Genomic DNA, 21224 nt, shown 5'->3' with positions numbered 1-21224 from the left:
CCAGAAGAGCAAAGCTCCCCCCACTTTTGTTTTGTTTTTTTTTTTGGTTTTTCGAGACAGGGTTTCTCTGTGTAGCTTTGCGCCTCTCCTGGAACTCACTTGGTAGCCCAGGCTGGCCTCGAACTCACAGAGATCCGCCTGGCTCTGCCTCCCGAGTGCTGGGATTAAAGGCGTGCGCCACCACCGCCCGGCTCCCCCCACTTTTGGACAGAGTCTGTCTATATAGTCCAGGCTGACCACAAACTCACAGCAATCTTCCTACCTCAGGATTAAGGATATGAAATACCACACTCAGCAAAGGAAACTTTCGATTGGTTTGTATCCATTTATTCATCATTCTTCAACAAAAAAAGAGGAACATGAACTTCATTTTAACTTAACACTTATTCACCCCAAAACCTAACCACCAGGGATGTTCCCAGGTATCTCCAGCATGACCACTTGTGTTTTAATGACACTGGGACATGGGGTAACGGTGACCTGTAAACACTGAAATCCCACCAAATTACAGCAACATCAGACACTCGGAAACCACCACATGGTAATACCATAGTCCAGACCATCCACAAAGCTGTTCGAAGTAGACCCACCCTCTGGCTGAATCTGAGATTGATTTATTTGTTTAAATGTTTAGTTGCCATCTGTAAGGGTTGGAGCATTCTTGTTTTGAAGGAATACAACAAAAAGAGGTTGGGCCTTTGAACAAAGCCAGAGCAAGTGGAAGCATCTTCCTAGAGTTTTCATTAAAGTCCATACTATTTGACGTCCTGATTCTACTCACGCGGTCATTGCCACAAAACATGAAAGGAAGAAAGGACACTTGAGGAATCAATAATGACAGCTCAGGGAGGCATCCCTGGTCTTCAATGCTCGGTATGACTCGGAGAGGAAGACGGAGCCAACAGCGTTCTCCTTGAAGTGAACATTGAATTCACAGATGTTCCATGACCACATTTAAATTGGAGGGATAATCTTTTCAAAATGCTCATCTGCACACGTTTGTAGAAGTGCAGTGTTAGCCATCTGTGCACCAAGTTCACCCTTCAGGATGAGGATAAGTCCTGCCAGGGCTGCTGCATGGCTCGATGATTGCAGGGTCTTTTGTGTGAAACTCCAGAGGACAAGGATCGGCATGCATAAAGGTTTTCACATTTATAGCAGAAAACTGTCAGGAAAGCGAGGGCCAGAATACCTCCCATTAACTTACAAAGAAATAAGAGCAGAAAAGAAGTAAAAGCAAATTGAAGGCATTAGATCACCATCCAAGACAATCAGGATAGATCCTGGCTATCAGATGTCTTAGCTTTCATACAAAAGTCATTAAGAGAGTTCAATTAAAACATATTTATAAGAACAAAGAAAGTCCCACTTCCAAAACTTAGTCAGAAGTTTAAAACTTACCTCAGATTTCTTTTTAATCATTTTGGAATCTTTTTCAATGGAATAAATATATCATCACTTAAATACCTGATATTTAATATTATATTAATATTTAATATTTTAGTTTAAAATACCTAAGCTGGAAAGGTGACTCAGCTGTTAAGAGCACTTGTTGGTCTTACAGAGAGCCCAGATTAGGTTCCCAGCACCCACATGGCTCCTATCTGCCCCACATGGGATGGTTCACAAATGCCCATAACTCCTGCTTCAGGGGGTCTGGCAAGCGCTCCTGGATTCTGCAGGCACCTGCATGCATGCATAATACACATAAAATAAATATGAAAATAAAATCATTTTAAAATGCATCTCCTAAGATGGACACGGTGGCTCACACCTGTAATTTCAGTGCTTTGGGGCAGGGGGGCGGGGTTGAGGAGCGGGGTTGCCACAAGGTTTAGACCAACCTGTGTTACAGAATAGACTCCAGGCAAGTCTGATGGAGACTCACACCCACATTCTCTCTCTCTGTCTCTCTGTCTCTCTCTCTGCCTCTATCTCTCTCTGCCTCTCTTTCTTTCTCTCCACATAAAATATATATCATATTAATAATTCATACATTTCATATATTATCTTAATCTTCATTCTCAAGATCAAAACTATGAAGTCAATACAATGAGTAGTGGTGTCTAAGCTAAAAATCACAAGAGACAATAAATATTTCTGTGACCAGTTCAAGGTAAAGATATTTGGCTCAAAATAGCTCTAGTATTGACCAAAGACTAGGTTTGGCTAATAAACTTCAAATAAAGCAAAACCCTCTTGGGAGAGAGCTTGACTTGATATCTATCCCTTCTGTGGAAAGAGAGAGCAGGCGGTTTTCCCCATCTCTCCAGCTGGCTGGCCACAAGGATGTGTGACTCCAGAGCTCACCGGGCTTTTACTTATACAGAGCCACACTAAGAAATAACATCCTTCAGCGCTGTTTCAGAAATTTAGGAGCACCGTTAAGGATCTATCAGGTTGTTTGTTGATGAACACGTACTTGAGCTCTGGAACTGAACCCCAAAGCATAATCCCCAAAGCAGATCAAATATTGAGGCCTTTCCAAGAAAAAATCAGTTTATGATTAAAATTTCACTAAGAGTAGTTCTTACATTTTGATAAGGGAAAAAAATCGTTTTCAGTATTTTCACACGGTCAAGAGCTGCAAGAGACAGCAGCTATGGGTATATGCCATGTTGGGTGTTGGCCAAAGTCTGAGGTCAAAGCTCCAGAAGAATCACTCAAAACTGAAAACAGGTTCCCATAGCGGTAGAGAGCTGTCCGTGTTCTTTCTAGTGAATACCTTGCTTGTTGGCCACACAGACAGCTGAGAAATCAAGCGATCGTGTTTGTCTGAGCATCTTAAACCCAAACTCTACCAGGACCAACTCTGCGCATTTATTTATCACTGAGTTCTAGGTATGATGTGACAGGAAGTAAAACGATCCACTCTTTAAATGACACCTTAAGCGAGGTCTCACTTGCTCTTCTGCCTCGAATTCTCAGGACCCTGAGAGACAGCCACAGCCCCTCCCCCCACCTCGTTTTCTCACAATGCAATGATTTTCTCTCAAAATCAGAGGCAGATACATGTCAAAAGGCTCTCAATTGGCCCCTGAGGGGCCCTGAAGACAAGCAGGGTTCTGGGTTTGGCAGAAGTTTCTCACATCTCCAAAGACGAGTGAGTAAGACGTAAACAGCTAGTGTTGGTATATTAAAGGAGATAATGAGGATAATGTCATTCACTGTCTGAAATGTCAGGGATTCTTATTTTCACATCATTAAGGCAGCCCCTTTTATATAGCACCATGCACAATTAGGCACTTAATAAATACTTTTTAGGGTGGTAATGATTGAGTACACTGAATCCATGCAATTTCAGTCTTGCAATTAACTTTCTGTGGAATGACATATGGCCGAAGTGGGAAGAGATGGGAGCAAAGGGAGGGTGTTGAAGTGAGTAATTAAAGTCAAGGAGCCTGGAACCCAGCAGGACTGGTTTGACAGGTTGAGATTTGCCCCCACAGAGTCCATAGATGACATCATGGGAATCCATACCAGGATCAACCGCCAGGTCGTATGGCCCAGAACACCAAACTGATCAAAATAGCCAGGGTGTGAGTGCACACTAATGAACCGCTGCCACGTATACAATAGAGAATCTTCTGGACAAGCCAGAAGTATAAGCAGGAAAAGGGCAGAAGTGAGAAGAACAGGGAGGGGGAGAACAAAAGGCAGAGGTCCCCCCCGTGATCCAATAACCCCGGGCATTTGTGCTCTGTAGAAAGACAAGGAAACACTTGTAGCTGAGTAATCATTTCTGTGGCTGTTACCGCCTTGAAACGTAGGCATATGTCAAAACTGCTGGATTAATGCTCCTTCAGAGTGGCCTTTTTGTTTCAGTTCAAACTCTTTAAAGAAACTTACAAACACCCTAGCCACCCTGACTCCTTCTTTTAGACAGCCTGGTGTACACTTGCCTCCTTATAACGTTAAACAGGCCATGCCCGCAGTGAGCATTTCCCATATTGTAACCTTTCTGAACAGGTTCCTGAGCTAAGCATGCCCAGGTCTGTATCAGCCATCTTTCATTCCTGAACCTTAAATTGAATGTGCTCAAATACACACACCTTAAACTGAGCATGCTCAGGAGTACACCCGTCCTAAAGTACTCTTCAATATGAGTAATGGGCTTTCTCAAATAAAATTCCCATGCTTCCCTTAGGGAGAGAATTCATTTGGAAATAACCCCAATGTCCTCCATTTTGTTTCAAGCAATTAATCTTTACTCTTTTATCTTTTGTTTTTGCTTTTTGGTGTTATATTCACCAAGACAGGAACACATTGAGGTCAATTACTCCTGCTTTATATAAAGCAGTGGTTCTCAATCTTTCTAATGCTGCAACCCTTTAATACAGTTCCTCATGTTGTGATGATCCCCAACCATCAAATTATTTTCATTGTCACTTCATAACCGTAATTTTGCTACTGTTATAAATCGAAAATGTAAATACGTGAAATACAGGATATCTGATATGGGACCCAGAGGGGTCACGACCCACCCGTTGAGAATCACTGATATAAAGGGTCTCTTTATACCCCATTGGTTTGAGGACAGGCAACAGAACATCATCAACTTCAGGGAATCAGCAATGCTGGCCACTCCCAGCTCTTTGGAGACTCCACTGGAAAGAAAGAAGAAGCAGGGATCCAGACGGTAAAACGTGACCCGGACTTCCCAGGGAAAAGAGACACCAGAAGCAGGTCCCTCACCCTTAATTCCCACCAGCAAGTTTGGTTCAAGACAGAATTATTTCCAACGGAAGGTAACATCTTTTTGAAAGACACAGGCTTCTAGAAGAGATGATACATAGAAGAATGGCCCAGAAGACCAGCACTAGCCTTGCTGGGAGTTGGGAACCGAGAAGAATTTCTTCTCTCAGTCCTTTAGTGACCATCCTGGAGAATCAAAAGAGATGATAACTATGAAGAAGCTTTGGAACTGTAACCCACGGTAGTATACCTGGAAGCCTGTGGAACTTGCCATGCCTCATCTTTTCGATGGGTCCTTCTCCTCATTAGCTGCAGCTACCACGTTGTAACCCAATTAAGAGCCGGTTCCTTTCGGAGTCCCCCCCACACATGTCAAAACCAATCGTTCAATCAGGAGTGTACCGAAGTGTATGCGGCATGCTCAGCTCAGAGAAGGTCGTCTGGGGGACCCGGTATCCTTCTCCTTTTCGTTGTGTGCCCACACGTATTTTCTCACTTGTGTTTTCATTTGCTGTATGTGTCCAATTTTATTCTCAGTGATTGACCTGGACTTTGGGGTCTTAATGGCCCAGATATCAGATTTTGTTGGTTCAGCTGCATAGTTAGAATTTTTCACTCTTTTGCCCTTAATTAATGGATACCATTCCACAATGAAGGATTCTGTTTAATCTTTCTTTTTTTTTCTTAATGAGATTTAAATTATTCTGTTTACACATGGCCTAAGAGAGCAGCTTTTCCGGGGAGGATTGATGGAAAGTGGTGTGAGCTGGGTTTCCATGATAGAAAAAGAGTCTTTGTGAGTTCACAATCAAGGGTTCCCCACCTGGTACTCATTTAAGAAACTGAATTTTTTTTAAAACCTAATCACTGGAATTTTGCACTTAGATTAAATTCCACTCTTGTTAGTTCTGACCTAGCAATTCATCCTGGACTTCCGTTTTTAAATTAAGCTTTTTATTGTTTTTGTTTGGAGAACTTTTGGAAGACTTAAAAGCTAAAACAAGGACTGGGGAAACAGCCCAGTCCATAAAGCACTTGTCACACAACCCAGGACCTTCAATTCAGATCCCCTGCACCCACATAAAAAGGCTGATTGTGGCAGCGGGTGCTGGAACGCCAGAGCTGGGGAGACACAGACAGGTGGTTCCCTGTGGCTCCTGGCCAGCTAGTCTTGCTCAACCCATGACCTCTCGGTTCAGTGAGAAACCATGCCTCAAGAAAGGAAAATGGGACACTAGGTATGACTTTTGGCCTCCATGTGCATACATACACATATATTAACATTCACACACACACATGCATGCATGCAGGCATGCACACACACATGCGCGTGCCAAAAGCCTAGTTTTCTCTTTCTCCACACCCTCTACCATGCCACAGTCAGGAAGCTAAGTATGTGCTACCAAATGGCTATTTATTCCAAATCCAATTCGGTCAAATACATGCAAAGACTATCCCACGCAAGCTGTCTTCTCCGTATTGTGTGTCCAAATGCAATATTATCCTGAAAGTAACCCAAAAGGCTAGACACTGTTTGGACTTCAGGATCGTGTTTCTCAGATGATGGGAACATAAGTGGATCCCCACCCCCAAACACATACCATGGTCTACACACTATAAAAAATTTATTAGGTGAGCCCACTTTAGGGTAGTGCTACATTCTTGAGCTGGCAGTGATCTTGGTTTCCATCAGGAACAAGCTGGCTTAAAACACAGTCCTTGAAAGGACTTACCCCCAGACCCCCAGGAAAAAAGAGCTTGTCAGCTGCCAAGCCATTTCAGGAGAGGATTCAGTTGCTCTGGAAACAGGTCTTGACAATGACCGTGTGTGCCAAAGGGCTGAGCTTGCAGAGGGCACCGGGTTCCCGCCTCTTGAGTGATCTTGGGGCTTTGCTCTCCAAACAGATGACTTCATTCGGACAACAATGCTTATTTTCCGAGGCGCTGCCAGTTCATACACATTATAAAATAAATTCTCTCGTTGACATTGGAGGGGCAGGAACTACAAACACTGCCTTTATTAAAAGTATGTGAATTGGAAAAGGTAGGCTGGAAAAGAAACAAGATTTTCTTCTCCCCCCAAAAAAAGAATGGCGGTAACTATGGAAACTAAATACCCAATCAGCAACTACCTCATCAGCTTCAGTATTAAGAAAGCATGTGTAGCTACACATAACTCCTCTATCTTAGGGAATCTTACCTCAGCTTGAATAAGGCATTTTGAAGAAGAGGCTTCAATAATGTCCACATATTTTCCCCCCTTTATCCCTTTAGATCTACCGCCCCTAACGGAGGAAGAGCAAAGGGTCTTTACCAAAGGCTCGAGGTGCTTTAAACCTCATGTCCCCAGCACACAAAAGATACCACAGGGATGGAGAGGGTAGGTAAGAGGTAAGGAACAGTCTTGTATGGCATCTCTCCCCTTTCAGAGCAATGGGTGGGGGTGGGGGTAATGGACGACCCTTCTCCCCAGTGGTGTTTGGCCTGGGACCCAGCAGTAAACACATTTGCAAAATGTGCAGAAGATGATTTGGTACATCGTAACTGTAACACACACACGGACACAGACAAACTCAGGAACTCCTTTGGCTAACTTCTCCTGTCTCAGAAGACTTCATTCTTCTCCTGTAAAAGTCCGGACACTTTGTGTTCAGTCTTTTCTTGGCTCATATGCTTACTACCCGCCCCCACTCTCCTCTCCCTTCTCCCCCCTCTCTCCCTCATCTTCTGACTCCTTCTCCTTTTCCTTCCTCACAATGATAGAACATCATTTGACCCATGGATTTGTTGCCCTCCGCCCGACGTTATGTCACAGAGGTTCTGACACCTCACGCTTGTAGGATGTAGGCCCCCATATGCCATCCAAGCTTCAGTGAACCAATCAAGAACACTCAGAGTCACTGACAGCCAATGAGGCTAACACAGTACAATATCCAAAGTTTCTGCTACATCCACCGACATCAATAAACACAAGAGGATCCCATAATCTCTTCTATCCCATTCTCTTTTGACTGATACACTTGGAGTTTTCTCCCACTATACACTATATTCCCCAAACCGGAAGTCAGGCCTAGTTAGAGGAAGTGAACCACTGGGAGTGTGCCTTTAGAGGATAGTTCGCCCGTGGACCTTTCTTAATTCTCTGTACAGGTTCCTACTTGTCAGGAAGGAATCATCTACGCTCCACCTGCCCTTCGGGCGTAATGCTCTACCTCACCGACAGGCCCAGAAACATGGACCAGCCTCCCAGATGCTGAAACCAGGTGCACAAATAAATTCTTCCTCCTTTGAACTGTTTTTTTCCCCCCCTCAGGTGTTAGTCACAGTGACAGAAAAGCTAACAGCCAGGTTTCCACACCGCATAATCATTCTGTTCCCTTAGATTCTGTGCTGTGTCTGTCCAGGCCGTGTTGGCACTAACACTTCTGCACCTAAGAAAACTTGACTTCAGCTCAAGACTTCACTCTTCACCGAAGAGTGAGGCTCACTGGGAGGGGTGGAGAATAAATTACTTTTGCATGACAGGAGGCACCAGGCAGGATGAAAAGTTCCCAACCAACAAGACCAAACTAAAGACAGATGACCAAAACCAAGGCTACATGAAAAGTCTATGGCAAGGCACTGCTTTGTCAGTGAACTCAAAAATATGTTTTTTTTTAAACGAAATTTGGACAGAAGTACCCTGCATGGGTGGGCAACGCTTCTCCCATAAGACATGGGTTATTAAATTAAAATGTCAGTGCCAGATATCTGATACTTCCCTATGAGTCATTAGTAAGAGAGATCACCCAAACAACACAGTTATTGCCACAGCTCCACCATAGCCAGATAGTAAGACTCTACTGCTGAAGACACAACATACTTCGGTTGAGCAATAAAGAGAAGTCAAGCTAGAAATTGCCTGGAAACATCTTCCAGGCTGGCTAGCTTTCACAGTGTGGGAAGATCTGTAGACTATTGGAGTAGAAAAGCCATCCGTGGTATTACCTAATAGTAGACCCTGTATACTACATACTGATCTACCAGGCAAGAGATGTCTACTGGTACAATAGTGGTATGACCGTTAGGAGGGCAGCCAACTGCTCTCTGATTGAATTCAGAGATGGCCTGGTCTACAGAAGGGAATTCATTCTTGGTCAAAAGCCCATGGCTGGGGCAGGGGTTAGAAGCCTTATGGGAGAAACCTCCTACTGTTATTTATTTTTTTGCTAAATAGACATGTTATACTGACATCTAAATGTTTATATTTATACCCATAGACTAGTGCCACCCTTCGCCTTTGCTGTGGGATGTTCTGTATGCTCTGAATGTGTTGCTCTGATTGGTTAATAAAAAGTGCTGATTGGCCAGTAGCCAGGTATAGCTTAAGTTTTCCTGCCTGGCCCATAGTCAGGGCAAATCTCTCTCACCTGCTAGTCCCACAGCCACTCAGACCCGACCAAGTAAACACAGAGACTTATATTGGTTACAAACTGTATGGCGCCAGGCGGTGGTGGCGCACGCCTTTAATCCCAGCACTCGGGAGGCAGAGGCAGGCGGATCTCTGTGAGTTCAAGGCCAGCCTGGTCTACAGAGTGAGATCCAGGAAAGGCGCAAAGCTACACAGAGAAACCCTGTCTCAAAAAAAAAAAAAAAAAAAAAACAAAAAACAAAAAAAAAACCAAACTGTATGGCCATGGCAGGCTTCTTGCTAACTGTTCTTACAGCTTAAATTAATCCATTTCTATTAATCTATACCTTGCCACATGGCTCATGGCTTCCCGGCATCTTCACATGCTGTTTGTCATCATGGAGGCTGGCAGTGTGTCTCTGACTCAGCCTTCCACTTCCCAGCTTTCCTCCTTGTCCCGCCTACACTTCCTGCCTAGCCAATGGCCAATCAGTGTTTTATTTATTGACTAGTTAGCAACACATTTGCCATACAGAACATCCCACAGCAGCCAGGCAGGAAGTATAGGCGGGACAAAGAGAGAGGAGAATTTGGGGAAGTGGAAGGCTGAGTCAGGAGATGCTGCCAGCCAACTCCATGAGAAGCAACATTAAGATACCGGTAAGCCACGAGCCACGTGGCAAGGTATAGATTTATAGAAATAGGTTAATTTAAGATATAGGATCTAGCTAGCAAGAAGCCTGAGCCATTAGGCCAAACAGTTTAAATAATATAAGCATCTGTGTGTTTATTTGGATCTGAGTGGCTGTGAGCCTGGGCAGGACTGGAGATAACCCCAGCTACAAATGGTACCCAATGTGGGGCAAGAATTTCTACCTAAAACCTGAGAAAGAAGATTCTAAAATGGAACTAAAAACCTCAGTCAGAGAAACTTCTGTTTGCAACAAGCACCAAAGGGGCCCAAGTGCTAAGAATTAGTGACTGTGCTCGGCCCTAAATTTGACGTTCATATCAATGCTGATGGCTCAGGAGATGTCACAGAAGAGGTGGCAGAAAGAATGTAAGACTCAGGGGGTAGAAGGGGAGTGCTGCCTTCTGGGTGTGACATGATACTACACTTGTAAATTTACAGTAGCTATGGTTACCTGCGTAGCACTAACACAAGGTCAGAAGAGACACCATTTCAGCACGATGGGGAAGGGTCTCATGAGGCTCTCCCCCTAGGTGAGAAACTATTGGTAACTGATTGCTACCAGGGTAGGAGTAATCATTTTTCTCTGGGATATGACTACTTGTCACTTGTTCGTGCTCTGGTGGGTGGTCTCACATCCACACACATGCAGGAAGCACCAATTGGACTCAGTGAATTGTATTTTTTTTTATTACAAAGAAGAAGATAGGAAGTTTGGGAGGGAGAATTTGGGTTGGATTTTATCAAGATTGGTTGTGTATACATGCCTTGTATTGTCATGCATGAAATTGTCAAAGGATAAATAAAAATATTATAAAACATTGTTTCACTAGTTTCATCTCTATATTAAGACATCATATAAATCATAAGTTGTGTGTGTGTGTGTGTGTGTGTGTGTGTGTGTGTGTGTGTGTGTGTGTGTGTAAGATAGATGGTAAGTAGATGATAGATTAATAGCTCTTCCTAAGCCCACCCAACTAAAGAAGCTAATAGCTTGACACACAATATTGCATTGCATGATGGGAGTTAGGCAAGAGACTTCAGCATGTTCTTTGGTCTATTTCCAGTAAAAATAGGAAGTGATGAACTTGCTCCAGATTCAGATTCCAGAACTTTCAGAGGCTCTAGATAGTGGTGATCTGTCTGTGAGGCCTCTGTGTGTATCATTTCTCAGAAGCCAGCCAGCAGAGCAGGCCATCTGCCAGGGGATGGTTAGCACATTTATGTTGGCTGGTTTGGCGGCCAGGTACCATAGCTTTTCCTCAGCCCAAGCTTCCAAACCATGGGAACATAAAACCACAGTGCTGGCCAAGACAGCGCTAAGAGACTCTTCTTATGCGCCACATGAGTGGCTCTGCATAAAGCTGTAGCTGGCAGTTCAGAGCAGCATGATCCCTTCTGACCAGACATGTCTCTCCCCCGGCTGTTTCAGGTTCACTCTGTAGACAAGGACAGAGTAGATGTGGACATGAAGGTTATTTTGATATTTGTTAAGAAATACTTCAGCCAAGTTTCTTCCCAAATCATTTTGGAGTCCCGACTGGTGAAGAATAGATACATCAAAGTAACTCTAAGAATTTAATTCTCTGCTTGACAATTCTTCATTTCTCAGCACTGAGCTAAAAATGGTTATTTTAGGTCATCATTCATCAGACCACACATGACTAAGAAGAGTAATAGAAAAAGATTGTTCTAATTGAACTGAAAATATAGTTTCATAATGTCTACTCAGCATATGATACAGTGGCATGTACCAGACTCGTGTTCTTGCTATACACTGCTTTTTTTTCTTTTATTTTTTTCATTTTTCTTCATTAAGAAATTTTCTACTCACTCTACATACCACCCACAGATCCCCACTCCTCCCGCCTCCCACCCTCAGCCCTCTCTCCCAAGCCACCCCACATCCCCACATCCCCCAAATCAAGGTCTCCTATGGGGAGTCAGCAGAGTCCAGCACACTGAGCTTAGGCAGGTCTAAGCCCCTCCCCACTGCACCAAGGCTGCGCAAGGCATCACATCACAGGCACCGGATTCCCAAAAGCCTGCCCATGCACCAGGGACAGATCCCGATCCCCCTGCCTGGGTGCCCCCCAAACAGTTCGAGCCAAACAACCATCTTCCGTATCCAGAGGGCCTAGTCCAGTCCCATGGGGGCGCCACAGCCACTAGTCCACAGTTCATGGGCTTCCACTAGTGTGGGTGGTCATCTCTGCATGTCTTCCCATCATGATCTCAATGTCTCCCGCCTGCAGAATCCCTCCTCTCTCTCATCGATTGGATTCCTGGAGCTCAGTCTGGCGCCTGGCTGTAGATCTCTGCATCTGCCTCTATCAGTCACTGGACAAAGGATTTCTTAGTCCAATCTCCACTGGTGTTTTTTTTTCAAAGGGGCAATGTATATGAGAAAAAAATCATTGCAAGGCATGATGGCATATGCCTATAATCCAGGAGTTATGAGGTGGAGGCAGGAGGTTCAAGAGTTCTGTTTCATCCTCAGCTACATAGAAAATCTGAGGTCAACCTGGGCTACATCAGACCCTGTAAGAAAGAAGGGGGCAGAGAGAGAAAGAGGAGACAAAGAAGGGAGAGAAGAGAAGGAAAGGAATTCTTTTCAAACGTGGGCTTCAACACTACACAGGACATAATTCACAAAAGAAAAGAAATAAATTATGTCGCATCCTACGACATCCTGCTTTCTGCCTGGATACTAAATAAAGTCCGTGAAAGCGGACTCTAAGCAGACCACAGGATCTCTGGGAAGTGAAGAGACAATGGTGCTTGGAGAAACTGAGGCAGCTTCAATGTGCAAGTCAGAGTACCAGAAAAGAGAGAATTATATTGGAAACGAGCTTCAGAAATCTGCATAGGTGGCCCCTGGAGTCTTTGGCAGAGCGTCTACTTCTGCGTCTGTGTGGTAAGACATTATGAGCCAGGCAAAGAATAACTAACTACACATGAAAAATTGACCAAGTTGCTGCGGGCTGAATAATTCCTAGAACTCCGACAGGTCTGGGAGCCATCCAAATTCTAACCAACAGTGGCGAAGACATTGTATCGAACAAGCAGAGCATTCAGGAGACACCCAGAAGTATGAAGGCTGGGCTATGCCACACTGAGGACGCTGTAGGCCTGCACTAAACACCAGCCTGGAAGGGATCAAGTCATTCTACATGTAAGTTAACTGTCAGACAAGATTCAACTAACGAGAAGAAAATCCCAAAACTGACTTCACAAAGTGATGCTCCCTGTCATGTATCTTATCCAAAAAGGAAATGAATCTATTTAAAAAAAAAAAAAGTGTAGTAAAATGGGACCTGCAGCCCAGGAGAATGTTGGTCAATAGAATTGTACATATAAACTACAAAGATTCCCAAGCACTTTAAGAGTGATATTATACATATCCAAGAACTTAAAGAAAACACAGATAGTAGAAATGGCAACACTGAAGATATAAAACAGACATAGAAACAACGTGAACTAGTGCCTGAAATTTTTTTCCAATTAATGAAAATGGAAAAAAAAGTTTACATAGCTGAGACCATCACTGCTCATGAAGTGTAAATATAAAGAAAAATATTAGCACACACCATATCAAAACTGCTCAGATCTAGAAACAGAACAATGGAGTGGTGGGGTGGGAGGGGTGTAAAATGCAGAAGAACAAAGGTAAGAAAACCACGGCCATAACAGCAGAAACAGAATGACATTCACAAGGACAGCTGCAGACACAAACGACATTCTAAAGCATCGAATGAAAGGAGAGAACGCATAAATGCCCATCAGTGTCAAAAATATTTTTAACTAGAAGCCAAATAAAGACAAAAGTTGAGAGAATCTATGATGGCCGAGCCTCCACTACAATGAAGGGAAGTTTTCAGCCCCAAAGAGAACATTAACTGGTGGAGTCTCAGACCTATGAAAGTAATAAAGAATTCCAAGAATGGTAACCATGTGAACCAATACAAAAGATATTTCTTTAAAACATATGCATGGTGGCTGCAGAGGTGACTCAGGAGTAAAGAATGCATGCTGCCCTTTCTATGAATCCACGTTTGGTTCCTGGAATACACAACCGATGTCTTATAACCATTTTCTACTACAGCTCCAAAGGATCCAAACTCCCTCTACTGTCCACCACAGGCACCTGCAGTCACATGCATTTACCCACACACAGACACACACATAAACACATAATCTTAAAATATTTTTAAATATGTTTTAAGACAAAAGTGATAACAATGCATTATGAAATTAATATGGCAATATCACAAAATTAAACGGAAAAGATGGAAGCATATAATTTTAATGTTCTTGTATTTCATGTGTAGTCATATTATTTGAAGGTAGACTACAATGTTGTGTGTGTGTGTGTGTGTGTGTGTGTGTGTGTGTGTGTGTGTGTGTGTAACAAGGACTACTGGGGTCCAGCACCTATAGCCCTCTCCCAGGGTCCATGGTAGAATCTAACAACCAGGTGAGGATCTAATCTTAGGGATATCAAAAGAATCTAAGTACACCGAGCTCTTTAGTCCATTCACTTTATTCTTCTAAGTCAAATCTATCTACACAGCTTTTTTTCTGTTCTCATACATAGCTCCTCTCTGTCCCTTCTTCTGCTGTTCTCTCGTTGTTCTTAGTTCTTCTTCTTAGTTCTCTCCCCAGTCTCTGAAGTTTCCAGTATATACACACATATAACCGGCAATTCTCTGGCCAAAGCAAGGTCACAAGGCTTGAATTCTTTCAGGGTCATAAAGGTAGATAAGAGTTTACACCAGGCAGTGATTATCAGGCTTTCTTTTACAACTCAAAATGAGAGTGACTAATGGGAGTTCTCTAGTAGGGTCAGCTAAGGGTTAAAATCAATTAGGGGGTCCTAAAATAGAATTCATGTGCTCAGACTATGAATTTAGAAATGGTTGGGTAAATAGGTTAGGAGTCTGTATGTCAGTATAAGTCACTAGTAAAGTAAAACTGTCTTTTTTTTCCCCTTTGGTGCCATTTCTGTCTCAACTTATCTCAGCTGCACTGCTTTCTGATAGGGCAGGGGAAGTTTGCTCAGTTGCTAGGCAACCTGTGTCACAATGTGTAGTATTTGGTTGGTAACGGCACTTTCACTCTGAGTTCATTGTTAAAGGGGGAATCTTTAGAACTAGGAATAACACCTGGGCTGAGATAAAAGAGAGAGGATCAAAGCTTAATTTGCACAAGAAACAAAGCCTGGCATCTATAGCATGAGTCTTAAAAGTTCTTATTAATAAAATCAAACCCGAGGCCAGTTATTGGGGTCAATGCTGGTAGATCAGAGAGACAGAACAAGCCACAGCTATCTCACCTTGCCAATTCCTCAGCTGGTCTTGTTTCCTCAGACTGGAAGCCTCTGTGTCCTCATCCAGAATGAATCTCAGCTGAACTGTGTTGCTCCAAAGCCTGAAAGCTTAACCAGTCAAATGCTTCTAGTTTCTGGTCTTCATGCCTTATATATCTTTCCTTTCTGCTTTCTACCACCACTCCCTGGGATTAAAGGCTCTCTTTCTGGGATTAAAGGCGTGTGTCACCATCCCTGGCCATTTCCAATGTGGCCTTGAACTCACAGAGATCCAGAGGGATTTCTACCTCTGGAGTGCTAGGATTAAAGGTGTGAGTGCCACCATTTTCTAGCCTTTGTATCTAGTGGCTGTTCTGTTCTCTGACCCCAGATAAATTTATTAGGGTACACAATATTTTGGGGAATACAATACCACAGGCACCTATCATCCACCTGGCCTTGTTGTAGTCTCCTTGGGTCAGTGGGAACAATTACCTTTATTCAGTAACTAACAGATGGCCAAAACACCATCCCAGAATTGTAAGCAATAAATGTCTTAAATTAGAGTCTTGTGTTAATAAACCAGGGTGAAGGTAGGGAGTTAAGGATTAAATGTTAGTGGTTATTTTCTCGTATCTGTAGGCAAGATGAGCTACGGCTTATCTATCTGCAGTCTGTCCTTGTATGAAGAGAAGTATCTCAGATAAAATACTTATGTCCATATTTGGCCCCGGCCAGATGTTTGCTAATGAAGATAATTATAGAAAGGCAGGCTCTAAGTCTGCTGGGAAAAGGAACAAAGGCCTGATAATGGGAAAGGGGATTTTGACTGTGACTGTTATCAAACACAGCTGGGAAATGCTATCCAAGTACCCCAATTGTACAGGGGAAGTTGCGACCAATAAATGATCAATCACACTGTTAGAAGTTCTTGAGAAAAGAATCAAATGCGAAGGCTACAACAGCACACAAGAAATTCACTGCAGGAAACAGCCAAGACATTAAAAAGCCAATATCATCAAGACTCCTTGAGTTTTGGCTTCCCTCTGGAAAGGTTCTTGGCTCTTTCAAGTAATAGTTTTGCCATTGTTGACTGAATTCCTACTTTATATTTCTACAGCTCACTCTGTGTGTGTGTGTGTGTGTGTGTGTGTGTGTGTGTGTGTGTGTGTGTGTGTGTGTGTGTGTGTGTGTTTAAAAAGGCCCTGTTATACACTGTCCTTAAGAAACACATCCCAGTACTCAGAAGGCAGAGACAGGTGAATCACAATGAGTTTAATGCTAGCTTGGTCTACATAGTCAGTTCCAGGGCAGCCAGGACACAAATTGAGACTCTGTTAGAAAGAAAGAAAGAAAGAAAGAAAGAAAGAAAGAAAGAAAGAAAGAAAGAAAGAAAGAAAGGAAGGAAGGAAGGAAGGAAGGAAGGAAGGAAGGAAGGAAGGAAGGAAGGAAGAAAGGAAAAGAAAGAAAGAAAAAGAAAGAAAGAAAGAAAAGGAAAGAGAGGGAAAGAAAGGAAGAAGAAAAGAAGAGAACAGAAAAGAAAAGAAAAAAGAAATACACCTCAAACAAGCTAAGATGGAGACATTGGCAATGAAAGGGCAGAAATAAGTATTATGTAAATACTAATTATAAAATTTTATACAGAATGTATTTACTTCAGAGTGGAAAACAACATTTGAAAGTACTAAATTATAACAGATGCATTTTCTCATAATGCATAAGAAGGATCAATTTTACAAAAAATAAAAATAAAAATTCTAAGTAATCTGCAGGCTGCATAGATGGCCCAGCAGTTAAGAGTGTGTGGTGCTCTTGCAGAGGACCTGAGTTTAGCTCTCAGCACCCCATCTACCACATTACATAGCTCACAACTGTTTGTAACTCAGCCCCTGGGGATCAGATGCCCTTTTCTGGTCTCCATGACCCACACACACATGGCAGGAACACACAAATAAATATAAACAAAATAAATATTTTCAAATCCTAGGTGATCTAATTAAAAAAATAAATCTATATGAAAACAAAAACCTATAAACCAGCAACAAGCAGTTTTACCACCTGTCAAAAACAAAAAAACAACAAAAAAAACCCAGTAAGATTGATTATCAAAGACCTGAAAACATTAATCAAGTAATATGACCAACTAACATGTTTTACACTCTGCAAGTAACATGGATGAACGCACATGCCTTGCATGTGCAAACAAATGCAACAGCTATCATGAAGACCTATGCTAGGTCAGAAGAGAACTTTTGAACTCATGAGCTTTTAAAAATTGAAGTCAGGCAGGGCACAAATGTTTGTGCATAAATATTCATGTCAGCTTTGCTGATAATCACAAATGTATTATGAACAACCTAAATTTCAGTCAACAGGAGGAAGGAGAATGGACACACAAAGTATAATATATCCACATATTGAAGCGTTATCATACAATAAAGTATCTGTACTACAACATGACCTTGAAACTCCTCCTTTGAGAAAGGCCCCGAAACTGATAGTTCACGATTGCTGAGTGAAGTCAAAAAGGAAGCGCTTCAAGCCGGGCGGTGGTGGCGCACGCCTTTAATCCCAGCACTCGGGAGGCAGAGCCAGGCGGATCTCTGTGAGTTCGAGGCCAGCCTGGGCTACCAAGTGAGTCCCAGGAAAGGCGCAAAACTACACAGAGAAACCCTGTCTCGAAAAACCAAAAAAAAAAAAAAAAGAAGAAGCGCTTCCCTTTGCCTTGCTGGCCAACAGCAGAGCTCCGAACAACCTTTCAAATAGTCTTAGAAGGCAGCAGCATCCTGGAAGGAAACTCAAGTATCTCAGATGAAGAAGCCTGAGACTACATGGTGGGCGACGGGAGGGAGAGCCAACCAACCAGATGCTACCAGCGACAGGGACTTGCTGTTCTAGACTCCAGCCACCCCCGTGACTACAACCCATGAAAAACCACTCAGCCACCATACTTCTTCCCAAATGTCTGAGCTATAAAAAAACTATTGGCTGATTTGGCAAGCAGTGAGGATAAGAGAATAGTAATACCCCTAAGTGATGCAATGAAGAGAATAGTAATACCCCTAAGTGATGCAATGCCACGTTTGGTGCAGGCCCCACAATCAACAGAAGGAGGAGGTGGACCATCACTGTTCTTTCTAACAAATGGAGAGTCACTCCGCCTGTGGTCTGGCTGCCGCACGGAGAGGACTCAGCATCCCTTTTACTTTGAAGCCGTTGTTCATAGTCATCGGCTCCCTGTTACCCTAGAGACGTAGCGTTGCGTTAATCTTCATCAAGACAGCCTGTTTCCTTTACAGGAGTGGTAAAAGATAAATGATTAGACCCATGAGTAAAAGACATTTCTCATTTTCGGGACCCTAGTGTCTTTCTGGGGCTACTGGAGGAAAAAAAAAAATTTTACTAAAAGAATACAGGTAAACCATATTGACCAAAGCTGGAGGTGCGTCTGAAATGTGGGCTTCTTGCTTTCTCGGCGGAGGTTCGTGATACATGTGGTAAGAGGTGGCAGTAGACCAGGAGCTGGCCCAAACAGACTCGAAAAGGAGTTCCAGCGCAAAACACATCAATCTTGTTGCGTCGGCATGTTGACAGAGCAGACTGAGTTCCAGAGGGGGCCTGCTCACTGGTAAGAATAAGCCCTTCCATGGCAGAAAATGGGCAAGCTGCCTTTCCCCCTGGTCAAAAGCCATCCAAAAAATATAACCACAGTGGACACAAATACACACACACACACACACACACACATACACATACACACCTTTCTACTTCACTAGTCAGGAAAAGAGTGCAAATAAAAAACTGAGCATGTGCCTGTGTTCAGTTTAAAGTGGGTGTTTATTTTCCAGTTTCCATAGGAAATAATTGAGCTAGTATTATCTTCCAAAAGTAAATACTTCTACGCAAACCTCCCTGAAACCGATCCCCAGGCCAACATGCCCGCTTCAGCCTCCTAGCGCTCTCACACCCACAAATCCTCACATCGTGGTCCACAGCAGCGGAGCATGAATAGAGAGGCATGGCCTTGCTTCTTCCCCTGACTTCCGAAAAGTACGTAGGCTGTCTTTGGTCCCAATCTGGCCAGATCCTACTGCTTGACTTGAGAGATAAAAATCAAACAGGAAACCAGAAATGTGAGGAGTCCCAGCGGTCTGACCTTCTAGTTCCCTTTGACCCTGGACACTATTTAAAGCCTAAGCGGATCGTTTCTGGAAAGTACATGAGCCCAGAGAGCTGAGGCTCTTTCCTGTTCTACTTCTGTGGGGCCCTGGGAGGTTTGTGCTACTGGGGCTTTCAGTAGTATTTTCCCAAATGTTATTTATTGGGTTTTCCTCACTGGCCCCGGTTAAGTTTTCCCTTCAGCAAAACCACGACCTTTTAACATCATCGACCTTAGCCTGGAAGAGCCAGGATATTTAAAATGTCAATGGAATGATCACTCCATGCTTTTAGTTTTGTTTTTCATCATGAATGCCTTCACTTTCTAAGCACTCTCCTTTTTGGAAATTCAGTAAGCTCCTAACATTTTTTTTCTTTCTTTTCAGGGGACTGGTCTTGAGACTTCTCTCATCTCCAAATCTCCAGCACGGGGATGTTTATACAGGCCACTGACTTGGAGCCAAGAGGCCGAAGCTTCCCTTGCATGCCATCACTCTAACCACATGTTGACCTGGATAAATGCATATAAATGGATAAAAATATGGCCAGCTACAGACTCATACTTGTAAAAGAATTAAATTACTAAAGATAAGATGAAAGGGAACCTGAAAAGAACCCAGCTTCCTGTTCTTCACAGGAAGTAACTTGGAAATGTTAAGGGTCAGGTGTTGAAATCATGAAGCTAATTAGAGAAAAATTACCAAGAATTTTTACCATTCTGTGAAGCACACATTCTGGTTTCTCTCAGTGTATTTACTAGAGACGATTTCTAAAGCCATGATAAATCTTCAGGCCCTTATGTATCATTAGAATATGTGTCAAAACAGCGTATCAACCCCAAAGATAAACTGGTGAAGACTCGTATGCAAAACCAGACCAGTGTCCAGGAAACTATCCCAAAGATGATAAGGAAAAAATTGTGCTTGACCAAAATGTTCATCAAAGACAAAACCAATTAATGAAACAGTTATTTATCCATTCAGTAACATATAAGGCAAGCATTCTCATTATGACTATAAAATTACACTGTACTTGCCACTGACCCAAGCACCCTGAGTTTTTAGGGTACTCTATCCCATTCTCTTGGTTCAAGGTCCTATTCAGGAAGTATTCCTATAGCTCCCCCCCCCCCCCCGGATAGTTAACTGTGGACAAGTATTCATTAATTTAGCAGGTTTCCAGCCTATTGGTACTATAATGTTAATAATATTCTGGTGATGTTTCTGTTGTGGTTGTTTTGAGACAGGGTCTCATCTATTACGTAGCTCTGGCTAATCAGGAACTCAAAACATAGACCAGGCTGGCCTCAAACTCACAGAGACCCATCTGTCTCTGCCTCCAAAGTGCTAGGATTAAAGGTGTGTGCCACCACAACAAGCAATATTCTTAACATAACAGCCTCCATCATTTGTAATTTACTAACAGCTCTTGACTTGCAATCCCAACTCTGCCACTGGCTGGGACCTGGAACGACAGTAGACCTCTCGATTATTTCTGGAGAGAGCCATTAACTTTTCTGTGAGGTACTGTGCAGATAGAACATGATGTCACATACAAAGTGCTTGGCACAGAGCTCAGGCTTTGTGGGCAGGTGTTGATTTTTTTTTTTCTTCAACATAAATCCATAATGTGTCAGCCTACACTCACCTATTCACAAATGCACAAAATCAGACATGATTTACACACACCTACGGCACGCTATTTCTCTTCCTTAGGTATTTATAATTCATGACAGAAATTATAAGGTCTCCTTTTCCAAGGTGTAATTTCAGCTGAGTTTGGGCCACTTCCTTAGACTGGCTATGTCACAGCATGACACAAAGACATAGGACTATTCATCACAAACTGATTACCTGCTAGCCATGGGCCGTAATGCTATCCCCATCTGAAAGGCCAAGAGAGACTTGGGATGGTTGACTAACTTGGACTGGATCCCCACTGGGTAAATGACAAAACCAGGACACTTGGCCCTGTTCACGTCT

The sequence above is a fragment of the Peromyscus californicus genome, unplaced genomic scaffold (assembly GCF_007827085.1).
Source record: "Peromyscus californicus insignis strain IS unplaced genomic scaffold, ASM782708v3 Scaffold_1__1_contigs__length_55948999, whole genome shotgun sequence".
NCBI classification, from domain to species: Eukaryota; Metazoa; Chordata; class Mammalia; order Rodentia; family Cricetidae; genus Peromyscus; species Peromyscus californicus.
This window is presented reverse-complemented; position numbering follows the sequence as displayed.